The following is a 17,523-nucleotide window of genomic DNA, read 5'->3' on the forward strand; positions in this document are numbered from 1 at the left end:
TAGTACGGTTTAAATTAATATTAACAGCTCGTCTGGTCTTAATTTCATGTACCTATAGGTAAAAACATTACATCTAATACCTTTAAAAAAACGAGCAATTCTTGTTTATTTATATATTTATTTATTTATTTATATATATATATATATATATTTCGGGGGCGAAAAATCTATCTAGCTAGGTCTTATCTCTGGGAAAACGCGCATTTTCGAGTTTTTATATGTTTTCCGAGTGAAGCTCGATCACCCAGATATTAAGTATTGAAACTACATCCATAATATTGTATGACGAGTATAACTCGCAATGAAAACTTCGAAAATCTCACTTTTTCGGGCAAAAAAGTTAAAATAATAATACATATAGTTTGTCAAAGGACTGTCTCATTTCAAACATAGACGGAGAGAATCATACTATCTTTGTCTTACACTAGTACTAGCACCCAAAAGAAAAGGATGAGTATAGTTTTCCTGGTTGCTACTGACTGACAAATTGGTTTGAACTCTATGTATATACATAAGTACAAATTTAGCCAACTGACAAAGGTAAGTATGTACACACATACAATATAAGTTTTTGGCAAAAATTTCATTTTTGGTAGAAGCTTTTATCGCTGACTGTACTTTTCTTACGACAGACAGCTAATACTCATCGAGACAATTCTAAAAACCCCTAACACAATTAGGTTGCGTTGTTTCATCACAGAGGTCCTATGGCTACCTCCTGTCTCCATCATCAGATCAGCTCGACAGTACCATATTATTGTATTGTCATCAGAACTACATACAGCTGCCAATTTGCATGACGCTACGATCCTTGGAAGATGGTTAAATTAGTTACCTTAGATTCCATTACATACTGCCGTATTAGAACTTCAAGATATTCACAAGAGACGAGACGACACGTACTAGATTCATTCTAGATACGTTATAGTTTAGATTTCAACTAGTTCTCTTTTGCAGTGCAATTCGGGCAACCAATGTCACTTTTACGATAGATCGTGTTAGATATCTATTAGATGTGAATTATCCTAAGTAATATCTTGTGGAAATCGTTCAAGAGTATCTCCAGAATCGCGGAAATGTCAAATTTGACAGGTTAGATCTTAAACATATCGTTATCATATCTTGGCGATGTCTAGAGGATATCTAATAGATGTCTATTACAAAATCCGAATCAGGCCCATAGTTACATACAGGTCGACCTAATAAAAGCTTGTTAAAATGGTGATAAAAGCATTCCAAAATGACCGATCGATCGTCAACAAAAAACAAAACGCAATCAGCTAAACAAAGCTGTCCACACATACCCGCTCGAAGAATGCATTGCACAACAATCAAATAATCGAATAAACGCGAGTGATCGAATCGTAACGAATAATCGAATGGAGAACCAGTTTAGCGCGCGCCGAGGTTAGAGTGCGCGGATGTGGTAACCGACAATGCGACTACAAAACGTCACATGTGCATTTGTTTCAATTACACTTACGTTTTGTATCTGCCAAGAACGAGTATTGATGGTGTCTGTCAGAGTGACATAAGAAATTCCTGGATTTCCGTAAAAGATTGCTTACTTTGTTGCCCATATAGGTAGGTAAAGGAAGCAGCTCAGTTTAATAATAATTCAGTCACCCTTAAAAAGGTAAACAGAATCTGTCTATCTCGTTTCGAATAATGTGAAGTTGTGCTATTTACGAACTTACTGTGTACTGGAAGCGAAATGTAGGCCATTCGTTTCCTTAACTTTCTTCCAAAGCGAGATACGCTAAAAAGTAAATATAAATTCCAAAAAATTATTCGTTAGGAACACTGCTGGTACACTAGGCCGGTCTTCCACCAGTAAGGCTGATCAGAACAACTGCTATTTATTCGGTAGTGTAATAATCGCAATAAAAAAAAACCGGCCAAGTGCGAGTCGGACTCGCGCACGGAGGGTTCCGCACCATCAACAAAAAATAGAGCAAAACAAGCAAAACAAAACAAGCAAAAAAACGGTCACCCATCCAAGTACTGACCCCGCCCGACGTTGCTTAACTTCGGTCAAAAATCACGTTTGTTGTATGGGAGCCCCACTTAAATCTTTATTTTATTCTGTTTTTAGTATTTGTTGTTATAGCGGCAACAGAAATACATCATCTGTGAAAATTTCAACTGTCTAGCTATCACGGTTCGTGAGATACAGCCTGGTGACAGACGGACGGACGGACGGACGGACAGACGGACGGACGGACGGACGGACGGACGGACGGACAGACGGACGGACGGACAGCGGAGTCTTAGTAATAGGGTCCCGTTTTTACCCTTTGGGTACGGAACCCTAAAAAGGCAGTTGAATGCAAATCATATTTATCCCTTCAAAATTAGTTGTTCCACATAAAACGTTGATGACCAATATCACTTGTGATGTGAACTGTGGGAAAGCAAAACTTGACACTTTGTTAACACCGTAATATACTTCCTGGTGCTAGTTACTTCAGTAGTCAGTCACCTCAAGACTATGGTTATGAGCGCGACCGCCCTATCCAATCTCGTTCGGTCGGGTGTCCCACATCGCTTGTCGCGGAGCCGTACCCCGCCGTCCGCCTAACGGTCCGCTAGTTAAATAAGCCAGCGATAATGCAGCTGGCCAGTAGGCCGGGACGCGCTCCAAACATTTTGACTTTTCATAGGATGCATACCATTTTACACTGAAACTATTTTAACTTTACTCAAGTATTTTAAATCACTATTGGCTAAATCAATGTCCGATCCATTCACGTCCTCTACTATGTATTTGTCATGAAAAAGACTTCCTGAGTAAGTTCGAAACACGTCGCGCAGAATGAAAGCATTATGAGAACAGTTTTGACTTCAGGGAGTTCAGGCTATTCAAAGGGAGCTTCTAACGTATCGTTGGTAAGATGAAATTTATGGTATTTATCTAATCAAACTGATTGGTTGGTAATGTGTTAATTCTTCAGTAGATTTCCAAATAAGAGGACCAATTCGACTTTTTGAAATACCTACTAAAACATTTGGACCAACAGTACAGAATTGATCTGTCTGTATTACCGGCTTTTGCGTTTCAAGTAAAATCAGACATGCTTGTTCCTTATTTGCGTGTTGCTTCACATAATCTGTTCATTATGGACCGATCGTAACTCCAATGAGAAGTAATGTAGATCCGTCATTATTTCTTGCATCCGCCATGACAGTCCTGCCTTTTGCAATGATTGGCCGTTTAACCCGCCGCGGTCGCTGTTCGGCCTGTGGTTGTGTCCGTGGGGGGTTAACTGCGGGCTTAGCACGGGCGTATCATATTGCACGTGGTATGATACGTTGTCTTCTAACGTTATTGGTAAATTTGTCATATCGCTGAGCATGGCCCCGAGCTACGATAAGCCTACCACGTCGATATTGAATAAAGTTATCGACTATCATACGATAGTGACCACGACTGTCTATGCGTAGAGCTTATGAAAAATCTATTCAATGGCTGCCCTTATTCATATGTCGGACGTGTGTCGGACATAGTTTGAACATGAATAGTCAATTTTATTACTACACTTCCAAATTGAAAAGTGTTTAAATGAGTGACAGCTTTATACAAATTGACCTACATTATAACATGCACGGATAATCGTGTTTGACAATTGAGTCAATTGACAATAATTTGACATTGACAAGCATCGCGTACGCGCGTGATCAGTGAAAATATCAGAATACAAACCAAGTTGAAGAAAAATACTGATTTACTGTGAAATCTAAAGAAAATGCCACGCATAATGTAAGTTTCTCTAAAAACCAATAATTTATTTACAGAAAAAGTTATAATTCGTTTGATCATAACTGATTTTGTCATGAATATGTTTTTCAGTCGATTCTTTGACGCAGAAGAAAATGCTAGCAAAATATATAACTCAGCATCCCCTGTTCGCCTACAGGGAGTACAGGGAGGACCATGAGCCTCTCGGAAGCCAGAGATAAGTGCAGTGCTGCATACAAGTTCTATGAGAGCACGATCCGTACAGATCAGTGGCATCAGTGGCAGCAGGCATGGAAGTCGGTAAGTACTATGCTAATAATTAATACAGATCAACCTCATCTCAAACTAAGCAAAGTTTGTAGTATGGACACAAGAAACATCCATAACTTAGCATTACTTAAAACATTCAGTGCCAGCGCGAGCTACGCGCTACGAGTGTAGCCGATAACACGGGAAAAACCGTATGTAGCAAAAAGCGCCTACGAACAGTGAACTCCCCTAGTGAGTCGCTGGCAGTTAATGTGTTAATGTTTGTTGTTTATCTTGTTGATATTAGCCCAAATCCAGTTTCTAACTACCGTTGCAGGTAGGGTCATCAAATCATCACTGAATACAATTTAGCTGTTAAATGTGTCAATTATCTATAAATTCTATTTTTATTGTCAGACTTGTCGTTAATTGAGCTGCAAAGTTAGAAAAATCAATGTGGCAGCAACCCAGGCTCCGCTAGCAGTGAGCGGTAACTCAACCAATTACCGGGAGAACTGGCTTGTCTAAAATGGATCCAGAAGAATCAAGGATTGGAGATGTAAGTACACCTTTCTTAAACTAAAATCATGAAGAGTTTATTGTGCCATTTAAAACTATTGACACTGATCTTCTACTATGACTATGTTCTACTAAGTGACAAAAGTTTGTTAAAAACTGTTCTATGACTACTATAATTGCATGAAGTTGTCATGGCAACAATGGATGTTGTAAAAGTTGATCCAACTGTAGATTAATTACCTAACTAGAAAGTTCTAGTTTGTTATACTTGTTTTTGGTAAACTAGAGTTAACAACATTGAAAAATACACTACTAAACTACCAATTGACATTTTTTTCACACTGCAGAAAAAGGTCATAATGATTGTAACAACAATTAAAAACTTTGGAACCCGTAGACCTCACTTTCAAAATTGTTTTTTTACCCTGTCTGAATATTGTAGAAGCTGGTTTTGTATGTAAGAATTCAAGTGTATTGACAAAAGAAAAACACCACCACACTTTGTGCCATGAATCTAAGACATAAGGATAAAATATTATTAATATTTAATTTTTATGTACAGTCTAACTGCACAGGTAAAAAGGCATTCGACTGCAGTTTCCAAACCGGCTTTACCTGTGCAGTTGAACTGTACAGTGTACATACTAAACTGCGCAGGCATAGCCTAGTGTGTATTGCCAGCAGTTTAATTGAAAGATTTAAGTAGGTACTCTTATTTTAAATGTTTTCATTTGCAATACCCTAAGTGGTTTGATTGTATACGTGACAATGGGAAGAATTATGATTTTAGCAGCCTATGTATGTAGGTATGTATGTATGTGTGTGGGTATGTTTGTGTCGTGTATTACCCTAGCATAAAAGCTTAACTACTGAGACAAATATTGTTGAATAAGATGTTCATTGGTATGTTTTTATGCCGCAGGTGGCATAGACTACACTTTAATACATAATAGGTACTCTTTAATAAAATAATAATAACAAAAATGCTTTAAATAACGGATTAATAGTTACTGGAACAAAATTTAATTTATTTTCAGTCGAAACGAAATCGGACCAATGAAACTATAAAATCCCCCTGACTTAAAAACGACAGCTTTCTAAAAATGACATTAATTTCTTATAATTTGCAAATGAACCTCTGTACTAGCCTGCGCCACTATAGAATCATGACCTCATCTAATCTATTTGTTTCTGTTTCAGTCATAACATATTGGAGGACACTCAAGTTATCGAGGACACGATAGAAATTAACTAAAATCTGCAGCCTCAATTATTTAATGACTTATTTAGAAAAGGGATAGTCATAATATTTAGCTATAAAACGAGAGAGTGCGCCAAAAAAAAGTTCTGACTTTCTGCCTGGAACACACTTCTCAGCAGGCACGTCCATGCATTTCGAAGTCAATAGTAAAAGTGTTTATTTGTTAAGCATATGTAGGTGAAACTATTACAGTGGTATTTAAAAGGTTTTTTCTAACAAACCTTTAAGTTGCAATGTATGTATCAAGTACATATTACAAGATAAATTAGACCCCACGTCTCTTTATTCGATTGAGCTAAAACTTAATATACATTATTTAAGTTGGGTGATAACTGATAACGCAATATTATGGTACCACCGAATATCTGATGATGGACGCAGGATGTGGGCAAAGAAACTCTTTGATATATATAAAGCAACCTAATTTGTGTTTGGGTTTCTTAGAAATTGTTTTTATGAGTAGGTATTAATTGCCTGTTAAGGCCCCAGTACACAATGCGCCATTCTGGGGGACGCATTTATGCGTTAGAGGGAGCAAGTGATATTGCTATCTCATTCTACCGCATGGCTGCGTCCCTTGGTTTGGCCGGCGATGGCCCATTGTGTACAGGGGCCTTTATAGTCGGCAATAAAAACTTTTATCAAAAATATCATTTTTATTTGACAAGATATGTACTTACCACCTTATTCATAAAACTTTACGGACCTGATTTAGTTAAATAATTTTTTATCCCTTTCTTTCAAATACATAAGGGAGCCGGTCTACCTAGCTTTATTTGACGTTCATAAGCGCATTGTAATTATGCCTACTTGAATAAACTATCTTTTATCTTATCTTTATCTAAGTCAAAATGACAGATAAAGACAAACGATTCATAGCTAATTCAGGGCAGTAACACTTTTATGAATAATGCCACTAGGCTAAGCGTATTATGAGACGCAGGCGACGCAGTTCATGCAGCGCAGCACAGAGCAGATTTTGTAAAGTATGGAACGTCCTTACTCTGGAGTGTGCGTACCTAAAGGACGTTCTATACTTTACAAAAATCGCTCTGTGCTGCGCTGCGTGACCTACGTCGCCTGCGTCTCAGCATACGCTTAAGTTTCCGTCACACAGGCGCGTTTCCCGGGCGGGGCGTGAGCGTTTTATATGTAAAAGCGGCGCGCCCCGCTAACGCCCCGCCCGGAAAACGCGCCTGTGTGACGAAGCCTTTAGCCTTACGGCTTGGCCATGACATTGCTCGACTGGCTTCGGCTAAGGCGACAACCATAGGTTGTAGCGAGACACAGCGATCGGACCTTTCGTTCCCATCTAGCCTTCCCTGCCTTAGCCGGAGCCAGTCGCGCAATGTGGCCAACGCGTTAGTATTTTTATAGTTTACCCCGCGACATCATTAGTAGTTTGTTTCAGTTCTTATAAATTGAAATATATGTCATACACTAAAGATAAAGTGATCAAGTCCACCGGTGGCCAAGGCTGGAAACGAGGCAGGGTACGCGGCTAACGTCCCAAATTCTCTTATGTAAGTACATATATATGTTTTGACGACCGGTCTGGTCTAATGGGTAGTCACCCTGCCTGTGAAGCCGCGGTCCTGGTTCGAATCCCGGTAAGGGCATTAATTTGTGTGATGAGCACAGATATTTGTTCCCGAGTCATGGATGTTTTCTATGTATTTAAGTATTTGTATATTATATATATTAGTCTAAGAGCTAGCCACGGAAATAGGTACTTATGCAATTTATAGAGCAACGAAATCCCTCTAGTTAGTGGGCCATACTATCATTATTAATTAATCCAGCATGGCAGCAGTTCAGCGGTGGGTGTGTGAGTGGATGGGCAACAAAGGGGTTGTAAAATGATATCATAGCTAATTATATATTTAATTCAAATATAACAATGCCAGGCGTTTTATTTGGGGGAATAGTAGTGTCAGGTGATGAAAGTACACAAACCACTTGAGCGCCTGCAGGAAGACCATGAGCAAATTCCACCTGACTCACAATTGCTTCACGCATAGTTGTATATGTCTTCTACTTTTTCTTAACACATACCTAGGCGTAATCGAACAGAGTAGTACTATTATTTATTCTGTGACAGAGTACAAAAAGTACGATTGCGAAAAGTACGAGTGGATTATATACGTAAAGCAAAAACGCCTGGCATTGTTATATTTGAATTAAATACATAATTAGCTATAATATCACACCAAACACAGAGCTCTATAAATTGCACACCTTCAATTGATTTTACAACTCCGTTGTTGCCCAACCACTCTCACACCCACCGCTGAACTGCTGCCAGGCGACCGGATTAATTAATAATGATAGTATGGCACACTAACTAGAGGGATTACGTTGCTCTATAAATTGCATAAGTACCTATTTCCGTGGCTAACTCTCCGGTTATATCGTTGTCTGAGTACTCTGAGTGTGTCTGAGACCAAAACACTTTTTCCCTTTTCAGGTCATTACTATGTATACCTATACATTACGGCCCTCGCTCCGAGCCGTTCCTGGTGCAAAAGCTGCCCATAGTAATCCAGCGTTGAAAAGTTGCTAGCATCATGGGCACTTTCGCACCGGGGACGACAATTAATGATTTGTTTGTATACCAAAATTTAATGTGAAAATAAACTTGGTTTATCTTTTTGGCAATAGTTGTGTTATTTACCCATTTATAATATTCTCTCCAGCAGCACAGAGCCGATATTGTTAAGAGCCCATCAACGTGCACACTAGCGCCACTGCTAAATAATCGTGATTATTTCAAATTAACGTCAGGTATTTAAAAAAGGGGGCCGCTACGTACTGTATTTTGTATTTGGGGCATTATCTATGAAAAGGGACCTTATTGTCGATGGCGCTTACATCGCGCGGCATTATATTTATATCGGAGCATCTTTAATAATGACGTAAGCGCCATCGACAATAAGGTCCCTTTTCATAGATTCCGTCACATTTAAGTACCTCTTGAATACATCAAACTAGTTTTTATGTTGCTGGATTCTTCAATCTATGCGTCCAAAGTTAAAACGGCCGTTTTTGTTTTAAGTTCATAGATCGGCGAATCCAGCAACATAAAACTAGTTTGATGTATTCAAAAGTTACTTTAATACTATGTAGATACAATACGTAGCGGCCCCCTTTAAAAAAATCTTTCGTTAAATTTAAATTATCACGATTATTTAGCAGTGGCGCTAGTGTGCACGTTGACGGGCTCTTAACTTACCTAGTAAACATAGAAGACTGACAACAGTGCCAACGCCGCGAGAATATTGACATTGTTGTTAATGGATTTAACATAGTTTTTTAAAATTTAACATTAATTATTAGAGTATTAAACTCTGTCTGACCGTAGTTATAGTTACTAAAGTAGGTAGACTTATAGCATAATAGAGCATTTAGGAATATTCTTATTTAACCTTTTGACCGCCACAGACTAACTAGATGCGTCTTTAAATAAGAACGTGCTTAAAATGCTTTAATTATACTATAGTGTATATATATGAAAGTCGGATTAAATACGTTTAGAAGCTATAAGTAGTAACAGTGACAGATTTTGTACGCTAAAATGAAAAATAAGAATAAGCGACACCTACATGCGGGGAATGCTGTTTTGTATGAAGATTGACCATAGAAAAATAGGTAAATAGATTAGGTAGGTATTTGTGTGATAGTAAAACATAGTTGGTTATAGGCGAAATAAGTATTTATTAAGCTGGCTCGCACGCGCACATTCTCAAGAGCCCATCAACGTGCACACTAGCGCCACTGCTAAATAATCATGATTATTTCAATTTAACGAAAGATATTTAAAAAAGGGGGGCCGCTACGTACTGTATCTTGTATTAAAGTACCTTGTGAATATATCAAACTAGTTTCTATGTTGCTGAATTCGTCAATCTATAAACTCAAAACAAAAACGGCCGTTTTAACTTGGACGCATAGATTGACGAATCCAGCAACATAGAAACTAGTTTGATGTACGAGTATTCAAAAGGTACTTTAATACAAGATACAATGCGTAGCGGCCCCCTTTTTTAAATATATTTCGTTAAATTGAAATAATCACGATTACTTAGCAGTGGCGCTAGTGTGCAGGTTGATGGGCTCTTAACAACAGCCGGTTTTGTGCATGATGCTTAGGAAGTCCTCGGGGAGCGCCTTCCTTAATTTCCCCCTGTATCCACGAGAAGTTTTCTGGAAGAAAAATAAGGAAATAAGTAACAGCAGGTTCATGTGGCAGCTATGAATGAAATATTTTCACATGAGTGCAGGCTATTTGCACCCAAAATATAGCTACTAGTAACTAATCGACGGGAACGACCATTTCGGGGAATAATATCCATTGGTTTTTATATATATTATCCGCTAGTTTTTATATATATGTATTATCCATTAGAGTCTCGTGAAGAGCAATATGAACGCTTACTGATGCACACCAAAAATATGAAAGTTAAGTTTTGTCCTAGACTCGAGGTTGCTGCTTGCTGCGCATTCCGCTAGTCATCAAGCAATAGGCCTGTATTATTTTTTTTGAATAAAAATATGACTAAGTATGTTTGTCAACAATGCAGCACATTAGAACTAGAACTGGATACCTTAGTTAAACCTTAAATGCATTCCCAGATTATGATATGATATGATATGATTTATTTATCTCACAATATACAATTTCACTTAAAATTACACATGGTAGATTTTCAGGAATTTATATTGTGATTGTCAGTTTTTTTCACATAATGAATAATTGAATATGAAGAATAACAGTATGTATCCTAGACCCAGTAACTACTTAACATAACTATCAAACAATAGTTACCTATCTCATTGCACAATACAGCCACACTCATACTTATTCAAAAAAGTTACTAAGACACGCCTAGTGGAACGTCACAGTTTTTTATGTCTAGTAAGTACTTAATTCAGTGCTCAAGAGAACTTACCTTCTGTGTGCAAGTTGCTCGAGAAAGGTATTGACTTACAGTAGTCTGGCCAATGGACAAGCCATCATCTTGACTAGTCCCGCGTTGGTAGTTGCCATCAGCTACCAGTATTACAGCTAATACTGTTAAAACCTAAAACAAATAAGAACATAGATGTAATATTTGTACCTAGGTAAGTAGACTTTCCCCTTTAGGTTAGGATATGAATGTTGAGGTAAAAAGTGGCTTAAATAAGTAACCTCTGTTAGTAAGTATAAGATTGTGCAACAGAATATCTTAACATACTAATTTTTACAATTATAATATGAGATAGTATTTAAGAGTTTAGTAGCATTGTCATTGAGACGCCTGTCTTACATGGAATACATATTAACTTTAAAGAAACACTACAATTTTATTAAGCTTTACCTTTAAGGTGTTTTGGTAATCCATCACCGTTTTGAGACTCTGCGTTAAGTTCGGCACATAAATGCACTGCACACTCCTTACACTCTGTAAATATGCCGAAACTCTTCGTCTGGCATATCAAACGGGTTGCAAGCGTTTCTTAAAGCTATGCACGAGATTTTTCGACGCTTTGTTTCTTCAACAGCAGCCGCGAGTAGGAATAATAAAATTTGACTTCCCTGCAAATAAAATATTGACTATATTATATAAAGCGGAACATTGTAACTAATAACTCTCAATATAATCATAGAAAAACGGATATTTACCTGTAATTTGTATTTGTAATAGGTTTATTCACTAGTTTTGCTTTCACGACAAGGCTTATCGTCACCTAAGAAGCACTTAGATAAAATTAACTAAGTTGAACTGTCAAAATGGGATAATATGTCAAATTATCCAACCCCCATGTTATGCAAATTGTCTTCTGTCATCTACCGCTGTCAAATGTGGATAACTCCATATATCGTCTGCTACCATAGTATGCATGATATAATCGTCGGTAACTAACGTTTTATTCACATATTTTATACCATATTGCGTGATAACTGCTACCGTGCTAAGCCCACTGGGGTTGCAACTGCTTCGAAGCGCCATTAAGGTTTATTTAGCCAACATTGACTGCTATTACATTTAAATAGTAAATATGTATAAATCTACATTAAGTATTCAAAAGCTCAATAGCTTTTGTACCACTATTAGTGGGATTCATATTGCCGACATAAAACGTCTCAATTCGGCCCAGTAGCAATGTACCGTAAAACGGGGTGAGTAGGTTTCGCGGGGAGAGGTGGGTTATGAATGGGGAGAGAAGGTTTGAGAGGGGGGTGAGAAGGGATTTTAAGGCTACTGCTACAAAAATAATGTATTCCAATTTAAAATGGAGCTATAGTAATACGCATAATAAAAAAAATCGATCCAACAATCTTCCAAAATCACCTCTGTATGAAAACCCCTCTCACCCCAAATACGAGGCACTACGGGGTGAGATGGGTTTTCCTCTTTATCGTCAAAGTTATGAAATGGAACTACCCAAAATAAAATAAAAACTAAAATACAAACTTTCGGAACACTTATTATATACACCATTCAGGGCCCCTATTCGACATGTGCAACTGTCAGATTTCGCGTCATTTGAAATTCAACTGCTGAAGTTCATTTGAAGTTCATCAAGTGCTGAAGTTCATTTGGTACAAACAATAATTTAACAAAAAACAACTTTGTTTTATTATTACTTTAAGGTTTATAATGGTTTGGTTTGGTTGTCACCTAACTGTGGATTGCTAATGTCAAATTTTGACAAGTAATGATTCCAAAGGTAGACTTGGTTCTCTATGACCTTCGGCACCATCTTGGAGTTTTTGACGTGCGAAAGGGTAATTTATAGCAAAGAGTAAAACTTTTTTTTTTCAGTACGTAAGTTTACATGAATTAATGACATCTTGTGAGCGATAGACCAACGAATGCGCTGTAGGCGATGCGGCGGCGAGTAGTGGAACTTACGTGACAATTTCCATCAATCAAAAAGGGACTACATTGCTGATGGTCGATAAAGGCTATTAATAATTGAATTTTAACAGCAAGAATGCCTTATTGACAAGCGATCTTTTTGTTGAACCCACACCTACACGTCAAATAATGCTTGCTCCACACATTCTCCTATAAACGCTCAAAATTGTAAAAAAATTAAACAATTTACTCATCACCTCTCTCAACTCAAGCTGCCTATTTCTAAACCACGTTAATAAACCACAAGTTGTACCTTAAGAGCCTCCTGTTGGAGCTGAGATTTAAATATTTTAGGTAAATATACCCGTCTCGCTAACGGAAGCGGCACCTAAAACTAATGCGATAAGGACAAGGTGAAAAATCCTGCGTAAAAATCTCAAATATCGAGGTCGAGTACGAAACCTCCTGTTTCCTGTTTACTTTTAACTGTTTCCTCCTCCAAAACTTAACCAATCGTAACCAAATTTGGAAATCTAAATGATTATGAAATTATCTGTGTCGGACCGTTTTGCTTTTTTGGCTAATTGATATCAGTTTTGAATACCACGCCTCTCATTGCGGCATAGTCAATTAGGCCATTTTGGCCATTTTTGAAGGGCTCTAGCGCCTTAAAAAACAAAAATATCAAAAAAAGCAAAACGGTCCGACACCGTTATTGACAATATTAATCTGTGTTAAAAAAATCATTGCTCTAGCTTCAAAACCCACGGAGGAAACAATCGAGTACGTTTGTATGGAGAAATGACCACTCCTGTTGGCTCTTAACACATTTCGTAAACCACATATTCAGAAAAGTCCGTATTTTATTACTAAGTGGAACATGAATAGCTTGTATTACTTTTTTGGCATAAAAGTAATCTAAATTAGTCAAAATATTTTGACTAAATATTGCGCTACTGCTACCTACTATATAGGTACCTACTACCTTAGTAACTTGGTAACTTTGTCAGTCACCAACTATTTTGATGCTACCTACAAAGAGCATCAAAATAGTTGGTGACTGACAGGTCAGGCTTCGGTCTTGGTAAGTAATATAGTCAAATACAGTAGGTCATAAGACCTAACATTACTACCAAGACCTAAAAGTACCTATTGTTTAATATGTATCTACTCAGAGATGATTTTTAATTAAAGGAGATTAAATACATATATGTTATTCAACTACAAATAAAAAAATTAGATCTATTTCAGTTTACACATTTTTTTTTCGTTTAATTTTAATAAAACATTAAAGTTTTTAAGCATTCAACTTTATTTAATTTTCTTCACTTTATTATTTTCTGATATTTAAGTAGGTATGGTGTTTCAGGTTGGTAACAGGAAATAAGAAAACCACACCTCTCCAAAAACTCTGCTGGTGATTCACATCTGTAAGTTTAAATATGAAACATGATAAAAACACTTAAATTAAAAACTTAATGTCTGGGAGACCGAGTTTTGCTCGGGAAACATATAATAACCCAAAAATGCGTTTTCCCAGAGATAAAACCTAGCTAGATCGATTTTGCGCCCCCGTAAACCTCCATATAGCAAATTTCATCTAAATCCGTTTAGAGCCGTTCCCGAGATCCCCGAAATATATATACATATAAATAAATAAATAAATTTACAAGAATTGCTCGTTTAAAGGTATTAAAAACTTATAAATAAATTATTAGCCCTAAATCCTGGTAGTGAGTTTAGTGACCTACCAAGTGCGGTAGGGTGCCCTTCTCCAGACTGCCCGCTTGCCCCGCTGGATAAGAATGCTGATCCGCATCATCAAAAGCATACAGATATAAAGCGCTTTGACAGCTCCTCATAGAGGCAACGCGCGCTAGGCCGCACGCCATAAATCTAAGCTAAAGTCTTAAATTCGAGATCATGAACATGAAATATTGTTCGCTATAATATTAAAATCATAGGTATTAGACCTATGATTTTACTATTATAGCGAAAAGTTAGCAGGAGACGGCCGTGCCGTGGTCGTGATAGGTACAGCATGCGTGGACCAGACAAGCAAACCCTGAATTATGTCCCTACCTATTTGACTATATCTTTGTTCACCATTATGTTCACCTATGTATATTTACTCTTCTTTCCAAGATAATCATCTTTTTCAAGATGTAACCCGTATAATCGGGCTGTATAATTGCCTCAATTTTTTTTACACAAAGTTGTATGTAATCTTAATTCGATAATTAATGATGTTTTACATATTTATCATATACTATTTTGCAAATTTTTCTTGGATATTTGTACGTTGTTTATTTCGATTGACGATTACTATGACAGCGTTTTTTTTTTCTTTTTTGGCATTTACTACAGTAGCCAGTGTCATGTCGATATAAAAACACTTTAAAAATGGAAAGGTTGAGTCCTCAATACAGTGACATTATAACTCAAACAAGAACCATCCAAAGGGGGGTGGGGGGAAATTTCGTTATCTGCCTCTCTATCACTCTTGCATATACGAGCGAAATTTAATGGTGGCAGATAACGAAATTGGTATCGCGGCAGGCCCTCTTTAAACAAACCGCCTTGATTCATCAATGTTATATTTATTAGGAACAAACGTTGACTGCCGACTGTTCTATATATTATACTACTCTTTGCTGCCCACTTCTAGCGCTGGCGGTACACCGCGAAAATCAGTAAAATGCTGCAAATGGTGTTAAAGGTCTGAAAATCGGTACGATTGATCTTTAGGACATTTGAAACAATTTGACCCGAAGCGCCAACAAATAAAAAAAACGAGAGGAGTTATGACGTCATGTTTTTTTGTATGAAATAAAAAAAAATGTTTAGAAACCTATCGTGTATGGTATTAAACGAAAGGGCTTTCTGAGCCAATGCTAAAAATATATCACATAGTTACATTTCAGTCATTTTGTTTAAATTATAATAAAAATAGTTTTCAAAACATACCAAGTTTGGGCTTCTCCAGATACAATACCATAATTTTTTTTTTGTAAAATATACCTCAAATTATCCCTAATATCCTCATATCTAACCCTAATAAAGCAATTTTGAAATTATTTACATTTAGGTTTTTTTTTTAATTTTTCAATTTTACAAAGTGTAATAATAGCCCTGCCGAATTACTCAATACGAGTAATAATGTCATTCGGGTAAAATAAGAGTATTGAAACTTGCTTTTTCTACTCCCGTACTTTTATTTGTCATTTAAAGGGTCGTGCACACACCTTTAAACCCCTAACTTATAGTTATCAACACAAGTCTTTAGTCTATTCCCCAAAAAAAATATTTGTGCATACACGCAGTATCTTTTTGGCACTTTTACGATACTTCGTGTAATCACCACTTAAAAAATATTGTATGGAATACATTGTTTCCAATCTAATTTTAATTGTCATTTCTGACAGATGAGTAAACCATATACATGTTTTGGTTAATGGTACGATTATTTTCATCTTTATAGGGCTGTATCTCCTAAACCGTGCGTCGTAGCACAAAAATAATCAAATTTTCGTTCCCCTTTGAAACTCCTAAGTAATATTTAGAAAACACAAAAAACAAAAAAATAAAGATTTTTTTTTATAGGGTTGTATCTTCTAAACCGTGCGTCGTAGCGCAAAAATATTAAAATGTTCATTCCTCTGTAAGAAACCCTAATTAATATTTAAAAAAAACACAAAAAAGAGATTAAAAAACACAAAAAAAAAATTTATAATGCTGTATCTCCTAAACCGTGCGTCGTAGCGCAAAAATAATAAAATTTTCGTTCCCCTTTAAGGAACCCCTAAGTAAGATTCAAAAAACACAAAAAAAGAAAAAAAAAAGAAAAAAAAAGAAAAAGAGGAAGAAAAATATTTATAGGGCTGTATCTCCTAAACCGTGCGTCGTAGCGCAAAAATAATAAAATTTTCGTTCCCCTTAAGAATCCCACGCACTGAACAACCTATCACATTAGGACATGAAACAATCATCATCATCCATTTTTATTATTATTTCATTGCATTTCAAAGTAAGTGCTTGGTCGTAGAAAAAGTATTGTATGCAACGTTGTTTAACTGAGTCAAAAAATACTAGTGGCGTCTTTATTAACAATTTTCGGTTGTTGTTTGTTGTTATTGTTACTCACGCCACTCGCCTTTTTTGACCTCTCTTAAACAACAGTTGCATAAAATACTATTACATGTTCCTTTGGTAATATCTAAGCTTTAAGTAAGAAAAAGTTATGATGAGTGGGGGGCGGAGAACTCGGGAAAGGGGGGACGTTAAAGGTGAGTTTTTTCGGTTAATTCTTTCTTAATTATTACATAGACAATTTTTACTACGACTTATAGATTCCGAGATATAAGCGACTTTCTGAAAAAAACCGTTATATATTAATTTTATGCTTTCTTTTTAAATATTTAATTGAGAGATTCATAGATCACACTATGTAAAATTGAAAAATAAAATAAAAACCTAAATGTATATAATTTCAAAATTGCTTTATTAGGGTTAGATATGAGGATATTAGGTATAAGATTAGAGGTATATTTTACAAAAAAAAATTTGCCGTATTGTATCTGGAGAAACCCAAACTTAATTGGTATGTTTTGAAAATTATTTATATTATAATAAAAAAAAAATACTGAAATGTAATGATGTGATATATGTTTGGAATCGGCTCCTAAAGCCCTTTCGTTTAATACCAAACACGATAGGTTTTTAAACAATATTTTTTTATTCCTTACAAAAAAAGATGACGTCATAACTCCTCTCGTTTTCTTTTTATTTGTTGGTGCTTCGGGTCAAATTGTTTCAAATGTTCTACAGATCAATCGTACCGATTTTCATACCTTTAACATCATTTGCAGCATTTTACTGAATTTCTCGGTGTACCGCCAGCGCTATATAGGTAT

General features: G+C 36.4%; 1 protein-coding gene across 1 annotated transcript in view; it reads right to left on the reverse strand.

Annotated features, from left to right (window-relative positions):
• The window catches only part of LOC134658019 (uncharacterized), a 165,456-nt gene that overhangs the window by 58,873 nt on the left and 89,060 nt on the right, over positions 1–17,523 (reverse strand). The window lies entirely within an intron of this gene.

The sequence above is a fragment of the Cydia amplana genome, chromosome 21, assembly GCF_948474715.1.
Source record: "Cydia amplana chromosome 21, ilCydAmpl1.1, whole genome shotgun sequence".
Lineage (NCBI taxonomy): Eukaryota > Metazoa > Arthropoda > Insecta > Lepidoptera > Tortricidae > Cydia > Cydia amplana.